Below are 15,945 nucleotides of genomic sequence, written 5' to 3'. Positions count from 1 at the left end.
GCACGCGTCCCACGCGCAGTACGCGCGGCTATGCAAAGTGCGTAACTATACGCAAGCAGCGTAGATAGATTACGGACGTTGCGTAAACCGTACGCTTACCGTGAGCTTACGGTACGCGTACTATAAAAAAAAAAAAAAAAAAATCTGGAAATAAATTTTACATGTTTATTTTAAAAAATATATATAAAAAAAATATTTAAGGATTTTAAAAATTAAAGCATAGTCTTTATAAAAGATAAGAAAATTAAAATAAAAATATGTTTGAAAAAAATGAAGAATATAAAAAAAAAATAGCATTTAAAAAACCTTGCAAATTCACTGAAAAAACCATGGGTTTCACACACGTTATAGTTAGGAATTAGCATTTAAAAAACCTTGCAAATTCAATGAAAAAACCATGGGTTTCACACACGTTATAGTTAGGAATTAGCATTTAAAAAACCTTAGAAATTCACTGAAAAAACCATAGGTTTCACACACGTTATAGTTAGGAATTAGCATTTAAAAAACCTTAGAAATTCAGTGAAAAAACCATAGGTTTCACACATGTTATAGTTAGCTGGACATTTTACTCGTAAAAAACCAATGAAATTGCCCCGTTATAGTTAGTTCAGCTAACTATAACTCGCGCGCCCGCAATGCACTGCTGATGACGTCACATATTACATCACTCATGACATGGTCAGTGACATCACTCATGACATCACTGATGACATCTCAAATGACATCACTGATGACATCACTGATGACATCATCCTTGTGATAGAGTGGCAGACCTCCTCTCACCTTAATATAAGCTTTGATACACACATTCAAAAATAGAGACTAAAAATTTCAAAACAATGGACATACCAATACCAGTTACAACAACCTCTTCAGTAATTCTAAGATCCACATACACATCCACTCATTCACCAACAGTCCTATACAGTCACTCATACATGTACTCACTCATCATATGTACTCATACATCTATACATCCTGTTACACAATGCCACTCATCCATAGAGTTACTCACACACATAGTCACTCATGCTAATAAAGAATCAAACATACATTTACTTGCATATACAGTTATACACACACCACCACACTTACTTCTACGGAAACTTACACATACTTAGTCTTTTAAACAATCACTTATAGAAACACATACTTATTCATACAGGAACTCTTTCAATCTCTCACTTTCACATATACTCACATATATACACCAATAGTCACATATACTAGTTTAAAACGTATGTAGTTACTCCTGAAGACACTATTGAGACAGTCATTCACTCACTAACACACCCATACACACACTCATCCACCCATACAGTCCTGCACACATGCTGTGTTCAACACATACAAACAGTGAGTCACTCATTCATGCACCGATGCACTACGTAATACCCCCCACCGAACCATGCAGACACTCAGACTGATACTCAAAAAAACAACTAATAACCTAAATAGGCACCCATGTAGCTACTCACCAACCCATGCAGCCACTTATACACAAAATGAGAGACTGATACAGATATTTACATATTTAAACATTACTCACTAAGCCATGTATTCACTATGATACACTTAATCAGTCAGTTACACAATACATTTTTTCAAAAACAAATCATCCATTTAGACACTTATATACCCATTTATTCTTCCATCGACCATGAGATATACATATATAAAACATATTTAATTTTCAGAAAAACACACATTCACTGGATGATGTCATCAGTGATGTCATCAGTGATGTCATTTGAGATGTCATCAGTGATGTCATGAGTGATGTCACTGACCATGTCATGAGTGATGTAATATGTGACGTCATCAGCAGTGCATTGCGGGCGCGCGAGTTATAGTTAGCTGAACTAACTATAACGGGGCAATTTCATTGGTTTTTTACGAGTAAAATGTCCAGCTAACTATAACATGTGTGAAACCTATGGTTTTTTCACTGAATTTCTAAGGTTTTTTAAATGCTAATTCCTAACTATAACGTGTGTGAAACCTATGGTTTTTTCAGTGAATATATATATATATATATATATATATATATATATATATATATATCAAAACCAAAACCCGATCTTCTTAAAATCGGACACCGACACAGGAGATGTACTTAGCCATCCGGCTAGGGTTTATTCTTTTATAGCAACGCGTTTCGGCACAACTGCCTTGCTCACACAAATCAACATTACGAAACACTTTCATTTAAATACACATCACAGGGTCACATGACCTCTTTAAAAATAACCACTGAAAACAGACTCACGTTATTTTTCTCGTAATGTTAAGGCTTTTCACACAATGCTTCTTAACATAGTGTAGGTAATCATGGCATAGTGCAACAATCCTTCCTCTCTTAATATATAAAAAATCCCAAAATTCTTTTTCATTTAAGGATTTTAAAACCATACTATACAATCATTACAATTATATTAAGAAAAACTAATTAATCTCATATAGGATACCGAGAGTAGGTGATTCTTGAGCCTAAAAGCCTTTAACCAATTTGTATAACATTACACACTAATATATTTACAATCATATATTAAAAGAGAACAGTGGTAATTTTCAAAACTTCATACAAGATTCCTGGGCCAGTGCCCCATGATTATCATCAGTTGATCATCAATTGTTGTATTGATTGAGTACAGCGTGGTGACTATTTTCTGTCAATCCAATGTTCAGACCTTATTGAGAACAAGAATCAGAAAGAAATGATATAGGATGATTCCTTCATGGTACATACCCTTAATCTCAATAAACTGTTTCCTTTAACAATAAATAATATAAATATTAAAATTGGTTAAAAAATACTAGTGCATATTGGTCTCAAGTAAAGTGCTAATGCCTACTGTGTGCAAAAACGCAATTCCAGTAAAGTGCAATTATAATAAAGTGCAAATGCATTACAGTACTCTACCTTAAAACAGTCTATGAATCATTTGTTGGGTATGACCTTTCTTATCTTTGCTATATATAGAGAAATTCATCCTTATGCCACCCGCTAGTTTTTAAATAACATGTTTAAAGGAATTGATCTATTCGTCTGTGAACCTGTGACAGTTTTAAAATCTTTAAAATTTAGACTAAAAAAGAGGAACTACATTCTCTCTTAATGGATACTACTAAATCAGATGCACATGGAGATCTTCTTCAACATTCAAACCATTTGGGCTTTTCGTGTTAAACATCAATATGTATTTAGACTCCAATTTCCGTAATTTTCTTTCCCTGTCTCCTCCTCTTTGGTCCAAGGGGATCTGATCAATAGCAAAGTACACCAGTTCACTGGTGTTACCTTTATGGAATTCATTCATATGACGTGCTACCACATAATTTTTGTCATTATTTCCAATTGCCCTAAGATGTTGTAGGATACGTACATGAACCATGTGAATGGTACTTCCCACATACATCTTAGGGCAAGAACATTTAAGGATGTAAACAACAAACTCACTCTTACAGTTTAAGGGTTTCCTCAGTTTCCAGGGGCTGTTTAGAAGAGGTGAGGCTACCTGTTGTGTGTTCTTTCCGTGTTTACAGGCTTTACACTTGAAGCATTTGTAAAAGCCTGGACTTACTTTCAGCCACCCACCTCGTTTTTTAGCCTCCACATTAGTCTTGAATAAATCATCTCTCATAGACTGGGCCCGATTAAATGTCATTAAGGGCCTTCTGGATACTGTCCCCTGTAAGATCGGATCCTGTTTGACCAGGTACCAGTGTTTACTCAGACTATCTCTCACTTGAGTCTGGTATGCACTGAAACCTGTTATCATGCGGATTTCACTCTGGGTGTGTTTCTTTTTTTCTTCGATTTTCTTTTTGTCAGGTTTTAATAACGCAACTCTATCCAAACCATCTACTTTAGCTTTTGCTTGATTTAAAGTTTCCAAGCTGTACCCTCTTTGTAAGAACCTGTGCGTGAGTGCCCCCTGCGCTTTACTCAGGGCATTCACTTCACTGCAATTACGTTTCATTCTCAGGTTCTCCGCATATGGGATACTCATCTTTAGTTTGGTTGGATGGAAACTAGCCGCGTGCAAGATTGAATTGCCGGCGGTAGTTTTCCTATACGTGCATGTTTGGATTGATTGTTGTGCGATATATACTTCCAAATCGAGATAAGTCACACTCTCTGTGCTTATTTGTTCTGTGAATTTTAGATTTAGGTTGTTTACATTGATCCGATCAATGAAATGTTGGGCTGATTCTCTGGATCCGTTCCATATGATGAATAAATCATCAATGAATCGGATCCACTTGACAATGTGGTCCCTCCATTCATTACTGTATTCAACTTTGAGCACCTGTTCCTCCCACCAGCCCATATGCAAATTAGCATAGCTGGGGGCGAAACAGGTGCCCATAGCCGTGCCCTTCAACTGTTTGAAGGTGTCTCCTCCGAATAGAAAATGATTGTTGTTGAGACACAATCTACACATCTCCAGCAACATATTGGTATGCTGGTAGAGGTTGATTGGTCTCGAATTGAGGAAGTGTCTCATTGCTCTTAACCCATCATCATGAGCAATGCTCGTGTAGAGGCTCACGACATCTAATGTAATGAGTATATAGGAATCCTGCCATTGCACATCTTCCAATTTGATCAGAAAGTCCCTGGAGTCCTGTATGTAAGCCGGTAGGTCTCTCACATGCTTTTGTAGGAATGAGTCTAAATACCTTGATGTAGGTTCAAAGAGACTCCCTATAGCGGAAATTATCGGTCTCCCTGGCGGTCTTTCCCTCTGCTTATGAATCTTGGGTATCAAGTATAGGATCGGTACAACTGGTTTATCTACCTTCAAAAAGGAGTACTCTGATTGGTTTATCAACCCAATCACTCTCCATCTGGCTAGGTCTTTTTCATACTTCATTTTTACTTCAACCAGATTACTTTGTGGCACCAATGCATAACAAGACTTGTCTCTCAATTGCATATTGGCCTCAAGATTGTAAGCATCCAATGACCATAGTACAAGGTTGCCCCCTTTGTCAGCCTGCCTTACTACTATATCCTGTCTCTTCTGGATTTTGGTCATCACCGATATATATATATATATATATATATATATATATATATATATATATATATATATATATATATATATATATATATATATATATATATATATATATATATATATATATATATATATATATATATATATATATATCAAACAGTTGAAAAATATGATCAATTGAAATACAGGAGAAAAGTTATTTATTGTTTTTGTAATAAAAGATTTTGCATAAATTCCAGCCATTAATATAGCTAGTAGAGCATAATTATTTGTAAGCATTTGTTTTTAGAAGCTAAACTGCATTTGATTTTTTTCAGTTACAACAATCTCCTTGAACAGCTCATTCTTTTCAGCCATGTTCCAAGGTGGTCTTCATTTCTGACAGACCCTGGTAGGCTATTAACCAACATTGTCCTTCCTTTAACTTGGCTTAGTCGAGCATTTAGAATGCACGCCCACCTCGGAGATGACGGTGAACAACAGCCATAGAAACCCAAAGGACTGTATGGTGGAGAGATGCAATAACCTTGCTGTAGCCCTCCTGTTGCAGGAAACTAGTGGACGGAATGATCAGTAGCTTGCGGCGCAATCGCTTCTGTAGCAATTGACGAAAAAGGCTGCCTGACTCTACGATTGCTGCCTCCAAGGTCATGCAAGACTGTAGCTTTTGTTATTGTTCTCAGTGCAAACCATCATAGTATACCTGAACAATTTTTATTCTATGGGGTTACTATGTGGGATTAAAATATATAAGTGCGGTGAGTGGGGACCTTATCATCCCGTCGCCGCTGTGAATCAGTGATTGTTAATAGGGGGTCAACATGTTTCTGCCTGTATTGTCCACTTGGGTACGTGGCATTCGTCAGGACCTTAAATATTGGGCTCCAATCTTATGGTTGTCATTCAGGTAGACCTTGATGTGTCACAGTCACGCTCCATACTTACTGCTCTCTCCTAAAGTGAAAAGGTGAAAAATGTATATGACGGTTTTTTCTGCTAACTAATTCAGTATCTTTGATATACCTTCCTAACCAGTCTGGTTTTTAACCCTTTTGTCTTCATCCTTTATCGTCTCCCACCAGAATGTGGCCACAAGGATTTCCCCCCTACCCCTCCCATGGGGCAAATAGGTTTTTCCAATAGGGTAAGACTTCTATATTTGTTTCACATGAATGTCAGAGTGAACACAGATGCCTGACACTCATATACATTTTTCACCTTTTCACTTTAGGAGAGAGCAGTAAGTATGGAGCGTGACTGTGACACATCAAGGTCTACCGAATGACAACCATTTCGAGTATTTTATGTTTGTCTCACCCCCTCTCTCTTACAGGTTTCTCTAAACAGGTGGCAGCTGGCTATAGGCCTACGCCCCCAGTGGTAAGATTGGAGCCCAATATTTAAGGTCCTGACGAATGCCACGTACCCAAGTGGACAATACAGGCAGAAACATGTTGACCCCCTATTAACAATCACTGATTCACAGCGGCGACGGGATGATAAGGTCCCCACTCACCGCACTTATATATTTTAATCCCGCATAGTAACCCCATAGAATAAAAATTGTTCAGGTATACTATGATGGTTTTTAAATTCACTCACTCCTTTTTTTGTTTGGGCCCCCACTTAGTCTAGAAGTGCATCCCTGTCTTCAGGTGTATGCCCGCCCTCTATCAAACGCGGTTTTTAGAGGGCGAGGACTGGCAGATGATGAAGCATGACACCTGGTGGTGTGTGATGCCAGTCCGTCAATTTTTGTGATTTGCCCCCACTAAATTGGGCATCTCTTAAGACACAACTAGGGACGGTCCTTTCTGTGGTTCATAGCTTTGGTTGGAGGCTGACCGTTCTCTAGTGCCCTAACGCCTCTAGTTCCCTCCCCGGGCCAGACCCTGGGTGTAACTGTGGTTCTTTTCCATTGTTCTCAGTGCAGCCATCATGGAGATAAGCTGTCCTAATCTGGAAAGAGACAACACAATATGGCGGTCATGTTAAAGACAGGCTCTTAAGTGAGTCCTGCCTAAAACATTAAAAACAAGCTTCTCCAATGAAAAAAACAAATGATTACTTTCTTTACATAATGTGTCTTTTTCAGAAATTGGGTAATTAATTGGGGAGGAGGACGACCCCTAGCAATTTAATAAACACAATCTGGGTAGGTCACAACACAATTTTGAGAGAATCTCTTCTCACTCCCTGGTAGCTATGAAACAAACTTCTGGAACTCCACAGAGAAGTGCATGTTAAGTTCAAGGAGTGTCAACGATTTTAAGGTAAAAATTACAAAACAATAACATTTCCAAACCAATTTAGAAAAATAGAAAAAATGATGCTAATAGGACACCAAGAGCATTAAAATAGGTTAAGAGGAACTGGAGACATGACTTTCTAAAGTTTTAAGGCACAGAGCGCCTATAAAAGTAAAGCACCGTTAAAAACAACAGATTACAATTGATCAAGACCTAGGCGTGATTTCAGACCATCTTTCCAGTCAAAGCTTTTACTTAACCCGTTCCGCGAAGCGCGAATTTTCGCGCTGTGCAGGCGTTTTATTGAGTGGGCAGAGTTTGGACGGCCCCCAGCCGTCCTACGCACACGCCCACCATGACGTCGGACGGCCAGGGGCCGTCCAAAGCACACAAGGGGTTAAAGATTTAGGGCCTGATTTATATCTTGGAGGATTTGGATACTTCGATGCAACAGAGCATGCATACCGCCAATATTATGGTCCTACTCTGTCTCTGCCGTGATTAAGCCCCTTCGACAACCCGACAGAGTAAGGGTCGTCGAAGGTTGACCTCTAATTCTGCCCACATGATTTAGGGCCTGATTCACAGAAGTAATCTGAGACAAAATCGTTAACTTACTACTTTTGGTATTCACAGAAGGCATTTAGTAGTAGTAAAGTTAGGATTGTGTCTTAAGTCTGTCTTAAGTCTGTCTTAAGTCTGTCCTAAGTTTGTCTGTCTTAAGCCAACCTTAAGTCTGTCCTAAGTTTGTCTTAAGTTTGTCTTAAGTCTGTCTTAAGTCTGTCTTAAGTCAAACTTAAGACAAAATCCTAACTTTACTGCGACTAAATGCCTTCTGTGAATACCAAAAGTAGTAAGTTTAGGATTTTGTCTTTAGATTAGTTCTGTGAATTGGCCCCTTTGATTGGTGGAGTTAGAGGTCAGTTTTTATTGATTGTCACTGCCAGGAAAACCCTTGCAGTAAGGGGCAGTGAAAACAACAAAATGCTCCTCTCGCCTTGGGACAGGACTCCCATTGCGATGGTAGCATTGTCTTTCTTATTTTCAAAAAGAAAATCCTATTTTGGGATTTTGTTTTTGAATATAAAAAAGAAAAGAGTTTGCTGTACAGCATTGTCCTGCTTGATGGAGCTAAGCCTCAAACTCAAAAAAGCATTGATAGGAACTGGCAGTGCTTTAAAAAAATGACTGCCAATTTGGCGGTCATTTACTAATTTGGCGGGCAGTGGTGCAGTCAAGGCAATGGAGTAATTTACTCTGTCGCCCTGACTGCCAAACCTCTGTCTATCAAATTATAAATCGGCTCCCTAGTCTCTGAAATGGATGACAAAATTTTCCAGGGGGGCAAGGTCCAAGGCTATGGCCAGTAAGGGTCACTCAAATTGAATACATTATTGTTAAGCTCTCACCGAAGCCACCAAAAGCTTTCAGTAGGAAAAAGCTAGATTTTGTGGCCACCGATGGTGCTTTGCTGGTCAGATAGATATACCTCCTCATCCCTGTCCAAGGTTTTACCTTTAAACTTAGTGGGTTTTTTGGAAGTCAAAATCCTCCAGCAGTGTAAGGCTGGACGCTGTAGCTGGACAGGACTCCACAAGACTTACCCCAAGGTCCCGCTGAAATTGCTTTCAGCTACGCAAAAAGTTCTGAGTAGGATGAACCTGGTTTTCTTGCCCACCTAGGATACAACTTTCCTGGGCAAGTAGCAGCACCTTTTCCCAGTCCTCCAGATGTGGAAAAAATGACTACACCCCACTTTCATCCAGCTCCTGGTAAAGTTCCTTCTGGTCAGCCCTGCAGCCACTAGCTTCTCAGGGCAGAGTTCTAGGCACTATATCTCTCTCCAGCCAGGTCTCCTGCAGCATCTAGTCCTCTTTGATCATCTTTCTCCCTTTGTGCCGGTTTTTCTGTCTTTCTCTTCCCCCTTCTTTCCGATTTGTGTGTTTTAACTCTCTTGGTCGCAGTGAATATCTGATGAGGAAAAATAAGTGGCAGCCCCCACAAATGAGAGCTGGTGGGCCCAACCCAAATTAAGCACTGTCCAGCAGGAGTCTTCTTCCACCAGAGCCTTCTTCAGGTGGAGTCTTCACCGGTCCAGGAATGTTCACAGGAAGTGGTGGTTGAGGTTGCAGATTTGTCCTGTGCACAGCCAGTAATTGTGGAAATTCTGCCACCTAATTCTAAACATTTTCTTGCTCTCTCCCACCTCTTTTTTGCAGCATTGCCTCTTTACTTTATCAAAAAATGAACCAGAGCCCCTATTTCAATATCAGAAATCTTCCACAACCAAGCACAACTGTCTTCATCTCCTTAGCCTCTCCCTTATTTAGAGGAGCTCTCTTCCCACCTGGCAGGGTCCAAATTGGTTCTCTTCCAACTGGGGCCGGAGCCCAGCTATCTAGAAAGGTCCTGTGAATGAATGGGAAAAGTCCTTTCCAACAAGACCTGGGAGGTAAACTCTGCACCACTGGCAGTGCTTGTGGCGTGTTTCCCACTCTTCGTAGACCGCGGAGTTCTGAAAAACTCTGCGTAGCAGCGCAGAGCGGAGTTTTTCCTCTCTGTTGTCTCGCCAACGGTAAGTTGGCGAGCGTGAGAGAGGAAAATCCAGCGCTAGACCACCTCTCAGTGAGATTTCTCAATGTGGGCAGTCGCAGCAGGTTGCTACTGCTCGCGTTGAGAAACCTACTACTCGCGTGAGGAAGCTGCCTCTCTAGTAGAACATCTACTCGAGCCGCAGAAAGAAGCTGCGCCCTCTTGTGCTGCACGTGGTGCAGTTCGCGCTGATTTTACAGTGTGGGACAAACACTTTGCGCTAAAAATCTGCTTGAGCAGTGTGACTTAGCTCACTCTGCCACTTGCACAGCAGAGCTTTTGTGTCACTCCACAGAGCTCTGTGTAGCAGAACACCACCCAGGCCGATTTCCAACATCGCCAAGGCAATAGTGGTAGTGCTAAAGCTGTCCTTTCTTCTGCCAGTTGTTCCAGTCCACTCCCAAGTAGGTATCCCCTGCTAAGTGACCAGCAGTTAAGGAAACCCTGCTCTTCTTGGGTTAACAGGCTGGCCACCATCTTCTGAGCCGGAGTTGGTTAATCTCCTCGACAACATTGGGTATTCCAGCTCTGGGGCTGTGATGAGTGGCAGAACTGGTTTTAAGATAGTTCAAGGTCAGGCAGCCAGTAGTACATTTATATAAAGGTACTCTTCCACTCACGTTATCAAAAATCAGATTTCACCATTGAATCAGATTTTGAATATTAAGTGGGAAATAACTTTGAATGACTTTTCTAATAGGCGGAAATATAGAAGTAAATATTTTAACCACACCTAGGCCTGTCAAGTGGAAAATGTTGCTAAACCTACAGTCACTGTGAGGGCACACTTTTTAACTATATAATATGTTTTATTTTTTTATGTATATCTTAGGTACCCTGCCTTGTGGGCTTACAGGGCAGATTTATGAGGTGACTTAATAACATATAAAAATAGGTATTCCCACATGGCATAGATACTCTTCCTGTCCTGGAAATAATTTGAGCCATGTTCTTTGGAGCATGGCTCAAATTATACAGTACAGGAGATGCTGGCCAGAGCAAAATCTGGCTCTCCTGCTGACTTATGTGACTCCAGGAGTGCTTGGTGCATAGATCAATCCATCGCTCTGCCGGTACTGGCTCTCTACAACCTATCGCTAGCCTCAGCCAAAATCCTGACAGAATAGATTTCTGCCCAAGTGTCTCCAATTTTAAAGAAACATGCTACCAACCCTGAAGTCCTATCCAACTTTTGTCCAATTTCCCTTATTCCAATGTTAGGAAAATTACTCGAAAGCCACATAAACAAACAACTGGCTGCTTTCTTGGAAGAACATCAGATCCTGGACCCCTCACAATCGGGTTTCAGAGCAATGCACAGCATGGAGACAACACTAGCGGCAGTCACTGATACCATCAAACTGCCGCTAGATGCAGGCACACCAGTCATTTTGGTACATCTGGATCTGTCTGCGGCCTTTTATACGGTCTGTCATTCAATCTTAATTTGCAGACTGCACCATGCAGGATTATATGGCAGGGCGCTATATTGGCTCACAAACATTTTTAATAATCGAACTCAAACCATCTGTTTAGACTCCTTAAAGTCACGCACTTTGCTAGTTGGTAAAGGAGTCCCACAGGGTTACTCCCTGAGACCGACATTATTCAATGTTTACTTAGCCCCCCTGCTCAAATTATAAGAGGGCGCAGGTTTGAGACCGTATTATACGCCGACAGCACACAACTCCTCATCTCCTGTTGACAAGATCTGGCGGTGGTCAAATCTCAGTCTGCGTGAGAGAAGTCACTGACTGGATGGCCAAAAACTGCTCCAATTGTACAGCAAGAAAACAGATGTACTATTTGGCAGAGCACAGGAGCTATTGTCGGCGGACTAGTGACCCATGGAATTTGGCCTGGCACCAATTCCAAAACAGGTTATAAAGAACCTTGGTATGAAGCTCGACCAAACCCTCAACATGAAAGACAACCTTAACACTACCTATGGCACTTGCTTTGCTACTAAGCACCTCCTAAAAAAGTCTTTCCATGGCTCCCTTCTATTTCCAGGACGACCCTGGTCCAGGTGCTAAGTACTAGCTGCCTCGACTATGGCCATGCACTGCATGTGGCAAACAATGGCACTAGCTGTCCAAGCTGCAGGCAGTGCAAAATACAGCAGCATGACTCTTCTGCAACCTCCCCTCACGGTCCCCCTCCGCTCCTATCTTAAAAGCCTGACACTGGCTGCCCATCAGAAAACGTGTCATTTTCAAGCTCTGCTGTTTGACCCATAAAGCTCTCAAGCTGTCACTACCCACTTATCTCCATTCGAGAGTCCGCCACCACAACCCGCTAGATTGCTCAGATCCACTAACAAAGCACTTCTAAAGATCTCTCAGATTCACTGTTCCAGATTCGGTGGGTTCCTTCAGTTATCTTGCCCCATTTCACTGGAACAAACTCCCTCTGCATATTTGTTCCTGTTTGGACCTCCCCAAGCTAAAAAATTATAAGAAATCTGGCTGTTTCATTTTCCCTGCGCCACCATTGAGTAGCAAGTGCAGAGCTACTCCTTCTTGAGTGAGTTGCCACGTTATATAAGAGCAGACAACATAACATTCCGTGCCATGTGTTACTGCATTGCCTTTAAACAGCAGTACATCCAGAGTACAGTGGTGCTCCTGGCATTCATCTATTTTTATCATGTACGTGTCTGTTGTAAATACACTCTGCAGCACACATATGGTCATTAACGCCATTGGCTTTGGTGCATTTTCTACTAAATCTACTATGGCCTTCCAGAAAAAATTAAATAGGTCAACTGAGTGAAACCAATTTTACCAATACTATTTGAAGACTCCCAGTGCACAGAGTCTCAATAGCAATAAGAATAGGTTACAGAAAAAGGCAAATAATCTGGATGCAAGCTAGTCCCTGATGCATTGTGATGCAAGCATTCCAAAGATAGCGCAACGATACATCAAACAGACAACAGACTGGAGAGAGAGCGTATTTTCTGCGCAAAGCCAAAGCCCACTATATGCATATTTTAAAGAACGGTTAACAATAGTTTTTTTTCTTTAATTGCGCTGTCAAGCTAGACTTAAAAAGAGTACCCTGGAACACAAAATTATTAAATAAGAGTCAAAGAGAAGACAGGGTCTCCCATTCATAGAAGCAGAAAGAGGTTCCCCTCTTTATCAAAAGTCTCAGCACGGATTGCAACCCACTTTTGTTAGGGTGGTACAATGGGTAATGCAGCAGGACAGTTACACCATTATGTTACAAAGGAGGACATGACAGAATTATATGGCATTAAGCACAAGTACCTGGACATGCTCTGGAGGAAGAATGGTCCTTATCAGGATCTGGGCTCCTGAGCGTGCACTAGGCAGCGACATCTTCAAACTATATAAGCTGAGGTCATAGAACAAAGCTTCGCTCTGTGAGTGGAGGGTACAAGACAAGATAGCCATGACACACTTAAGGTCCCATCTGAGTACAGTGGGGGGGTGTGAGTCTCTGTAAAATTATTCCTAGACCACATGCTTAGCAGCAAACGCAGCCTCAAAGAATACTATACTCTCAGAAGATGCAGTGTCAAATGTAGAGAGGGCTTTGAAAAGGAGCTCTGCTGGTTTCATTTGGCAAATTACTGCCAACACATTAGACCCTATGAATGTCAAGCTCTGCTGTGATATTTAGTGACTGCTCAGAAATTTAACTATCACTCAGCAGCAGATCTAGCTGCTCTGGAGCATCTCAAATGGATGTGACGAAAGCCTCAAAGTCGGCAGAGGGTGCCCTTGTAGCAGCCAATCTCCATATATTGGTAAGAAAATGGCATTCAGATTATTCTTATAGGTAACCTCCTCTTCATGATGCCTTTTGCACGGAGTCAATGCTGTTTGGTACCTCCATGGAGGTCGTTGAAAAGAAACCAATTTACTATGCAAGATGTATACAGCTAGTGTAGGCTAAATCAAACCAAGTAAAGGTATTTACAGCCATGGCATGCCATCACTTCAGTACACTGGATTGAGAGGGAACGCATTTTACACTTCATCATTTCATAGTGCAGAAAGTATAGAGAGTATTGGGCCAGTGGTAGACCTCAAGATTTGTGTCAGGAACAAAGTTCAAGATGACCACCTTCCAAAAAACCTTCAAGGCGAAAACCTAGATAGACACTATTTTACTACAAATGATGGAGAATTCTTTGGAGCACTACCTTACATCAGTATCACCAGTTTCCTAATTTAACATTTGGTCCATGGCCCAGGACCAGGATCTTCAGTGAGGTCATGATCGCAGTGATAGGGAGGCTGCATGCGGAGGAGGTTGTAACTTTCCCTACATGGATGACTGGTCCAGCCACATGCCCCCTGATCTTATCTACTTATCACTTGGACTGAGTCTGCGTGACACTCAGGTGTGGTACTTTAGAATTTGGGACCGTGTAGGAGGCAGGGCCCTACCCTGCCTATTCCGGTATTAGCGAACCGCGAATGGCCAATGCGGTATGTACAAGTGCTTTGTATAACGTTTTATCGATAAATGCACTGTGTATACGATATTTTACATTGACTTCGTGGGTTCCATCTTGGAGCGGTGGCCATCTTATGGTTGCCCTCACATAGGCTACACATTACGAACAAGTACGGGCCTTTAGAACACATGTGCCTTCTGTTTGACTTCTCTGTGACCTGTGCAGCTGGGCTCCGCTGCCCCAGGTCAGTCCGGTCCCACGAGCTCCCCGTCCTACGGCCACCTGTGATTAGCATCAGGGTTTGCCACACCATAAAGCCTGTTCATCCCACACAAGCCTCCGGCTAATCTCTTTCACACCTGACTCTGCCTGCTTTATGGCTTGTTTTACAAACAGGAGATGCCCGTGTTTATTGGGTCTGTGGATATCTGATGTGGGATCTGAGCCTCGCTGGGTAAATAATTGTGGGCTGGCCTAACTGGAATGTGGGATGGTCATCATGACTCTGCCTTTTCGTTTGTAATGAATACATGTGAATGACCATATCGTAAAACAAGGAATGTGTGCCTGAAGCATGATATTTTGTATATAAGGAGAAGGCTGTTTCTGTAAGTTTAAGCAGTCTCCTGAGAACATGCATTGTGCTGTACTTCTCGGACACCTGTAATTGGTCTGCAGCCAATAAATTGATCTTTGACTTCACCAAGAAGACTCTGTGTTTCTGTGGGTCTGAAACAGGAAGAACTCGAAGTCTTAGGGTGCGTTCCCCTGCACCGCTGGGCTTTAAAAACCCAGTACTTCACAGGAGTTTGGGATAGTAGATGAACTGGAACAAGTGAAGTTAGAATTCAAGACTCACCTCAGCACAAATGTGGGAGTTGCTTGTTTCAAGCTTTTAAGATCCCGAAACTGCAATTAAAGCTCGACTCTGTGACACTACTGAAATCTATAGCAGCATTGTAATTAAGAATAGAGGCGGCATGAAAGCCACTTTACCATGGGCGTAGCGTCATATTAAGCCATTAGTAAATCACATTCCTACAACACAGGATTCTATGGACCAGGATTGCAACCCCACAATCCTTATCTTAAATACATTCCGGACCTACTTACATTGCTGGTTGAAAACAGGAAAGTTCTGGACCCCCTCACCCAACCTGCCTATGTTCAGAAGTGGTGAACACAAATGTCAGTGCCTAGCGTGACGCTCATCCTGGTCATGGAAAGTACAGGAGAAATGGTAATCCATCTAAGTTCATTAGCCTGCTAATTGGAATGAATTGGAGGTAACATGAAGAGCAATAGGACTGTATGACCATCCAAGAGGGTGGGCAATGCTACTAGCAATAGCAATGCAGTTGCAAAGGCCTAAAGCACTCCTTCATGGATCTGGTGGTGCTGGTCTACACCATAGTAGCATAAACAGAGGAGAATCCAATGTCACTCATAGCAATTCACTTCAGAGCCTTGTAGAACTCTGCAACAGAAAGGGCAGCTGATCGTTATTTTTTATTTTTTTATTTTTTTTTATTAGGCAAATGTCGTGCTCTTGCACCGGTATTTTCTTATTTCCTTTTCTTTTTCTGCCCAAACTAAGATGACCGCCGCTCTCACATGAGACTAAGGTGGCCAATAGGGC

This window comes from Triturus cristatus, chromosome 2_1 (assembly GCF_964204655.1).
Source record: "Triturus cristatus chromosome 2_1, aTriCri1.1, whole genome shotgun sequence".
In the NCBI taxonomy this organism is placed as follows: domain Eukaryota; kingdom Metazoa; phylum Chordata; class Amphibia; order Caudata; family Salamandridae; genus Triturus; species Triturus cristatus.
The sequence above is the reverse complement of the archived record's forward strand: the minus strand, read 5'-3'. Positions refer to the sequence as shown.